We start from the raw sequence: 7992 nt of genomic DNA, 5'->3' as shown, positions 1-7992 counted from the left end.
GCATTTGAAAGTCTTTTGAAGGGTCTCCATCCTGACTGTGAAGCTTTGACAGATCTAGTAGAGACAGGTTTTTTATAGCTTTATGGAAATATCAGGAAAAATGCTAATATTATTTGCTCTGTTTTTGTAAAACAATCCAAGTTTTCTTGGACATTATACGGTTAAACAGAGGCTAATAGTCTAAGATCTATGCATAGTAAATGTTGATTGTGTTGATAATGGGTGTGTGTGAGTGTGAGCCATTGTCAGATTTGTGTTTCAGTTGAGTGTCACAACTTTGATTCCGCCACACTCAAAATTAACAGTGCTTGTCCTCCTGTCTTAGCAGTGAAATGAACCATGTGGGATATTGTTGGATATTATTTGATTGATTTATTGTTGGAATAAATGTCAGCATTTAAAGGTGTTGTGCTATACGTTTAACCAAATCATCTCCCCCCCCCCCAATAAGAACTTCAGGAGTTCAATAACTACCCATGCCTGGCTATTTTTCTACAGTGTAGCAATAAATTAACATGTAGAAATTGATATTACTTGATTTCATACTAGAGATCTTGAATGTATTCATTTATATCCTGCTTTTTATTTATTTACTAAGATAGTTGTATGACTTTTCTCTTTGCTCAAGGTCTCTTACATGCAATAATTAAAACATTACAGATTAATATCGGATAAAACTCCAGGATATTTCCTGCCACCAAAGATGCCTGCTATCCATACCCCACACTGGGAAGCTCCCACACTGGGAAAATGCTGATGCAGACTTATCTGTTGATGTGTAGCCGTGACGTGGTTTGCTAGTAAACAGAAGTTACGTACTTAAAAGATTGTTGTATGATCATAGCTGTAAAATGAAAACTGTTGATATCCAATTATATGTTAACTATTCTAGTACAGAAACAGCGGTATGGATTCTCGCACAGCATAAATGGTAACTTTCCTGTCTCCCCCTTCTCATTGCAATAATTTGTGCCCCCTGAAATTGTGCCCCCATGGATCAGTGGACCTCCTGGAAAATCACGGCGGTCAAAGTGAACGAGGAGTCAGTGAAAAAGTCCCTTTCCCTAAGTGGATATGCCTAGCAAAAGCCAAAAAGATGATTAAGATCCAAGCCAGAATGTTTGCTTTGTGCTGTCAGAATTGCACATATCAAACTTCTCAGCATCTTCATCATTTATTTATTTATTAAACTTGTATTCCTCCCTACCCCACAAGTGGGCTCAGGGTGGCTCACAACATATAAATTAATTAAACCGATAATATAAAAACAATTAAACAGTTCAGACAATCAAAGCAAGATGGCACAAAAACACTAACAGTCCAACATCTTCTATAGCATTTTAAACAGATGGTAGTAGGTAGCCCAATTTATAGCAGTTTTTAAGCAGATGGTGGTAGGTGCCCTGATACACAACAGTGCCCCCATAGGTAGTAAACAGTATCCAAAAGGCACTGAGCAGGTACTGTATTGTGGCTGAACAGTATCACAGAAGTCTGTCCCTAGACTTCAGCTGCATATTTCTAAACATGGCAGTCTTTTAGTTAAGTCAGTGTCTACTTTTAATGCGTGAACATTTTATTAAAATAAAATAGTGGATGCAGGAACTGCCAATAGTACCTGTTACTGTTTTATGTGGGGGAGACGTGTTTCTTTCTCATCTGAACAATAGGAGAATGACTAATTTGGATGAGTGTGAATGGCATGACATTCCCATTGCTTAAGTTTATGTTCTAAAGAGCTTGTACAAAGGCCTTATTAAGGGAAATTCTGAAAAGGAAACTATGTGACGGTGCAATCCTAAGCAGGTTCACACACCCTAAGTATGCAAAGTCAACTCGGTTTAGGATTGCACTGTTAGTCTGTATCAGCAGAAACAAAAAAAATTCTGATGGAATTTTCTTTATTTCAGTAGGAAGTGTCTGCTGTCTTGTATTTAAGAAGACTTCCGATGTGTCGTTAGTCTCAAAATAAAGTTAGGAAAGTTACATCATTGACAAGTGTCAGTAAATGTAATTGTGCAACAGTATAGGCATGAAACCCATGATGACCCATTTGAAATGACAAGGTATAAGGTATGAGGGGGTTGGTGAACACCTAAAGATCATGTGATTTAAGTGTCCAGGAATAGGCACCTATAAGGTTACCATGGCAAGGATCCCTAACCCAATCCTCTTGCTGACCTCTTACATTTCCACTGACCTTGGAGTTGGGGTAGAGCAGCCCCCGTAGTGTTTCTCCTTTTTCTGCTTCCTTCTGTCCTTCCCAACCACCAGCCAACATACCATTATGTGGCCTCCCAGAGGGCCTATTGCGACTTAGGGGCTGCAACAATTATCAAAGGGTGCTTACTCAGAGTACACTACTTTACTTGGGGAGGGGGTTTAAACCCCTCTCCCCGTGTATTTATTTGAACATTTCACTGATGGGGAGTCCCCTGAGTTTGTTAAAAAAATCTGTTTAGCATTTGTGTGACCCTGATCTGGAGATTTAGGTATCTGCAGATGGGGGCCACATGTCACTAATAGTATGTAGATTCTTGCCATAGAAGCTTCCATACGTAAATAGGAAGGGATGCTAAGTCCTTGAGGAACATGTTTGAGGCCAGCAATTTTTTTCATTTATTTAGTCTTACATTTATTGTTTTCATGTCTGCTTATTAGTTTTAAAAAAGAAAAGTTAAAGAAACAATTCATTATATAAAATTCATCCAAGTAACCAAACACTACATATGTACAAACTTATACTATTACATATATTTGTCCTACATCAAACAAAAGTACTTTATGTTTCATAGTGCTAGTTACTATTTTTATAATCCATATAATCACCATTTACATGAATATAGAAAGATAATATTTCTAAATTATATTACACAGTTGTACAAATCCTGTGCCAGTAGTCAAAAAAGGGTTTCCAGCTCATAGAAAAGTAAGGCTTCTTAGCATGACCATATTTTAGCTGTGCCAATTTAATTAGCTTTAATAACTTTGCTACGTGCCATATTTTCAATATCCATAATTTTATATTTAAGTGCTTTGCACTTTTCTGATATTTAGGTCATATTCTGGCTGCTGTTAAGTCATGTATCATGTTCTTATTCATGAGTATAACAGTATCACCTAATATGTCCAATAACAAACATTGTGGGTAATCTGATATTTTATTTCCTGTCATCTGCATTTTTCATCTATAACTTTATGCCAAAAGTTTTTACAACTGGAAATATCCAATACATTTGTCTTAAGTTATCTCCCTTTAACTCATATTTCCAGCAAATATGTTGGTCAGTGTTATAAATCAGTAGTTTCCAACCCTTTTGAGGACAAGCGTCCCTTTTTAAGGTCAAAAAATGTTGCAGACCCCCATGTGATAGTAGTCGTGCTGTTTGTATCCATTGGTTGAAAAAAATACTTAATGACAAAAAGCTACTATGGATTCAGTACACTTTTTAATGAATTTATGTTTTATTAATCACAGTAGCATTTACATTCATTTGAAAAATAGTAATACACATATGCGTGAGTCATATTTAGTCTACAGAAGGTAGGTTTGCTTATTTATTATACTGAATCATTTAATAAAATGGCTGGTGTTGCCCGTTAGGATAAACAGTACAGACCAATGACTTGTCGTAGTTTAAGCAAGCTACATGTTTCTATAAATTCAGAGTTACTGGTATAGCTGCCTGGAATGACCTCTTTGCTAACACAGTTAACTTGTACTGATGGGAATTTGCTTGGATGCTTATTTCAGACCTTTTAGTCTTTGATGGAACAACTGGTGATTTCTTATTTTAACCCTGCTTCTCAGGGTAAGTGGTCTTCCAGAGGAGCTCACAAGTATCCGAATCCAACACAAACAATTAAGTGCACTATACAAAGTGTTCCTTGTAGAGAGAATTCTCAGTTGTGCTGGATCTAGGCATGATCAAGGGATGCCTGGCTGCCCCCCCCCCCCCCCCATGGCCTTAGCATTTGGGTTGCTGTCAAATCTCTGGGCACATGTGTTGAGCTGCAGGTCCTTTCCTGAGCTGATAATACAGTGAGTACTAATCTAGGTGGCATAATTAGAAGTCCAATGGCATCTTAATGAGTAACAAAATTTATTCCAGCATAAGCTTTCTTCACTCAGAGCTCACTTCAGATACAAGAACTGTCTGGGGGCAACCCCTCCCCCCTAGTACTTATTAAGCTACCCTGTGGCGGTCAAGAGGGAAATGCTGTTTATTACGACTGAGAGGTGTGAAATATCACTGATAGATGATTTTATAGAATCCCTCATGCTTATACAAATAGCAGATGATGGTCCAAACCAGTAATCCAGTAATACCATTGACGGCCCATTTCATTATAGTAGTATCTGGATCTGCAGAATCAAGATATTGGTACTGCAACCTCATTTTTAGTGTGTTATCATTAGATTTTATTTTTACACTTAAGGAATTATAGCATTATCCCAGGTGCCATTGTATTCTAAAACTGACCATGATATGCTGTTGGACTACAAGGGTTGTATGGACTGTAAATTCATTTTTGCTGGAGAGGTCACATGATGTTAGTTTTGGAAAGCACTCTTGCCTTGACTGTTGATAGTATAGAAGAAGTTGTGGATGATTCTTGTCATCCTAACATTCTTAGGGTTTAATATTTCATTTTGAATTACGTGGGAATTAACACAGGATGGTGGTATGTGCTTTTGTGCAATTTGTTGTTGGAAGAAAGTAGATTACCCTCAAACTGGATAGTTTTTAAGCTTTCCAGATTGTTCAGACTCTGAACACTGTTTCTCTTGCATGAGTATTTAACAGCTGCAGATGTAAAATTTCTGAAAATTCTGAAGCCATAGGGAAAATATATTTTTAAACCCCTGTTTTGTGGGGCAAGTGAAATTTATGCAGTACTAACCTTCCTTTCGAACCTATTTTACTGATTTAGCAACATGAAATGCATAATTTATAAATTAGCTAACATATTAAATGGTACTATTTCATGTGTGTGTGTGTGTGTGTGTGTATATGTGTGTGTGTGTGTGTGTGTGTGTGTGTGTGTATATATATATAAAATTTAAAAGTATAAATGCTTTCATTTTCTTTAAGAAACATTGCAAGTGTACGTAGTACTTGAGAAAGAGTTGCCCACAGCTGCACCCTCTACTGCCCTAACTCATGTAACTTTAATTTTTGCCGTCTGGAAGGTGGGAAAAAATTAAAGATGAAGCTAGGAAACAAATTCTGTAGTAAATAGGAGTAATATTTGGACAGAAACACTTGCATGCAATCACAATAGATAGGCCTACCAGCAAATTTGGATATTAAGGTAAACTCCTTAATATTAAAAAAACACTGCTGTTTGATAATGTAGTATCATTATAGAATATAATTGTTAGCAATTATTTACATTTAAACAAAACAAAAAAGGTTGAAAATCTATATGTCTACAATACACAAAGGAACTATCATTAACTAATGCTGTAGACTGCAGTTTGAGTCCAGTGGCACCTTTAAAACCAACAAAGTTTTATTCAAGGTATGAGCTTTTGTGTGCATGCACACTTCTTCAGATACATTGAAATGGAAGTTACCAGTCCATACATATAGCTAGAGGGTGAGGAGCAGATTAGCATACAACATAATGAAGATCTTTTAACAGATGCAAGGACCAAACAGGAATAACAAGCTAAGTTTATATTGCCACCACTTGTTTGGGTTTGATTTGGGTACGGACGGACGGGACATAGTGAAGCAAATAAATCTGTCAGAATTGGAGAATGTATAAATATATCCTTCTTAATTGTGGAAAGCTAAGAGTAATCAACTGAGACCCTGTTGTTACGCTCCCACATGAATCTAATGCTGTAGATGCCATAACATTTTGAGTAAAACTTGTCTTTTTTTCCACTCATTCCAAAAGCCAAATGGAGTTTTTTCCAGTGTGAGTTTTTTTAGTGCTCTCAACACTTCACAATTTTTTGTTGGAAAAATCAAGGGGAAATCCCTTGTGGGAGGGGCTACTAACTTTTTCTCAGGTTTTTCACAGGCCTCCACATCTCTTTTTACAGCAATGTTCTGTGTGCAAAAAGGCATTCTGTGTGAGTTTTGAAAGACAGGGCTGAACGTAAATCTTCATAGCTGTGGTAGCCTGTTTATAGGAGCACTTACTTCGTAGTATTATGTGTTCATCTGCTTATGTCCCTTTGTTTCCCTCTGTATCACTTTTCTCTTCACTGTTGATTTTTCTTCATGTTATTCACATTGTTCATTATTCTCTAGATCTCTGTTGTAGAGTTTCATGAACTTTTGCAACCTTTCATAAATCAGGCTGCTTATATGTGTGTTTCAGTTGCTCAGGTTTTTGTCCTTAGTTATACTTGTCCACTATCTTTATTTTTTCACTAATCTCCAACCACTTTAATTACTTCAACTCAGGCTCTAGAATTCTTCTCATAAAAATATTCTATATTCACATTCTGGTCAAATTGGAGAACGTCTTCCCAGTCCTCATTCTTCTTAGCCTGGCCATTTTTGATGGTTTTTAGTCACTTTGTCCTTGACACGCTGTTCTCTGTAATCTTCCAAAATAGCTGTCTCTTTCTGGTATTCTTTTTCCCTCTGAAAGCACTCTTAACTCTGTCTTATCCTGTACTCTCTTCCTGGGTTGTCTCATTGCTGCTCCAAAAAATTTCCTGTCCCTCTTTACAGGCAGTTTTTATTTCCTGATACTCTGTCAGTATTTTGAAATGAATGTGGGAATGAGAGAACCTCCCAAACCATTTTTTTTTCTGTTTTCCAACCCGTTCCATTCACTATGGTTGGGTTGATGGTACTATTGCATCTCTGAAGCCTGCAGTCCTGGAGTAATCTTTGATACCCTGGAGTCAATTTCTTGCTTTATCCAGATATTGCTAAATCTGGCTTGCAGCATTTTCCAATTCTTTCTTTTCCAGTTTATGCTGACATTAAAAACCATACCTGTTCTCTAGCCATTACGTTATTACTCTTGTATCCTTCCTTCTTTGTCCTTGCTGGTTTTTCTTCTTTGGAACACATCTGCTAAAGTCATCTTTTCTTCTTGTAGCTATGATCCCTTTGCTTAGCTCCTTACACATGTGCGTACACATACATACATGACCCTACACCGTGTTGCTTGTTCTTCTGACTCAAACACCTCTCTTGTCTTTCTCCTCCCATGCCCCTGCATTCTGTCATGCCACTTCTGTGCTTAAAAAGCCTTCTTCTGATTGTCAAGCAGAGCCTCTTTTTCACTATCTACTTCCTCCTACAGACCCTCTTCTTTACCAAAAGCCTCTCTTGGAACTGCCTCTGCATTACCTTTCATCACTTCTCTCCCCATTTTTTGTTTTCATTCTTGGTCCTCGACCTTTAACATAAACTTATTGATTGAATGTGATTTATAAGCCATTTCAGTACATCTGCATACTATTAGCAATAAAAAGTAAGCAATAGTGGTAACAAGGATTAAGTTAATAATAAATAATACTGTGGATAGTTTTGGTGTTCAGTCCTAAATTGCAAGATCTGATCCATACAGGTAAACAAGCTTGAGAGACATGGGAGTTTTGCTAACCATTTAGGAAGTGATAGTTAAGAATGTGCTGAGTGTATCTGGTACAGAACTGCTGGTTTACAATAATTATAGCATATTAAATGAGCTTCAGTGTGCTTCCCTTGAAGATATGCCAAGAGATAAACACTGCTTAAAGTTATTTGGCAGGTAGAATGATGGTTCCTGCAAAATGCTTCACTCTGATATTTTTATAGTGTGCGTTAACATTTGACTGGTGGGAGGATTAAACTGGCAGGCACATCTATCTCTCCTGTATTATAAAGGAGTTTTGGGTGCCAGAATTCTAAAATGCGCCCCGTTAGTGTATGGGCGGAAAATATGCCACTCAGAAGAGCTGCCTCCAATGACTGGCTCCCTCAGCCAACCTGCCCTGCCATTGGCTGGGTGGCTGGGAGGGGAGGGAGCCAG

General features: G+C 37.5%; 1 protein-coding gene across 1 annotated transcript in view; it reads left to right on the top strand.

Moving 5' to 3' along the window:
* Positions 1–7992, top strand: part of EGLN1 (egl-9 family hypoxia-inducible factor 1) — a 46493-nt gene that overhangs the window by 1565 nt on the left and 36936 nt on the right. The window lies entirely within an intron of this gene.

This window comes from Gekko japonicus, unplaced genomic scaffold (genome assembly GCF_001447785.1).
Source record: "Gekko japonicus isolate JY-2015 unplaced genomic scaffold, Gekko_japonicus_V1.1 scaffold1652, whole genome shotgun sequence".
NCBI lineage: Eukaryota > Metazoa > Chordata > Lepidosauria > Squamata > Gekkonidae > Gekko > Gekko japonicus.
This window is presented reverse-complemented; position numbering and strand designations above follow the sequence as displayed.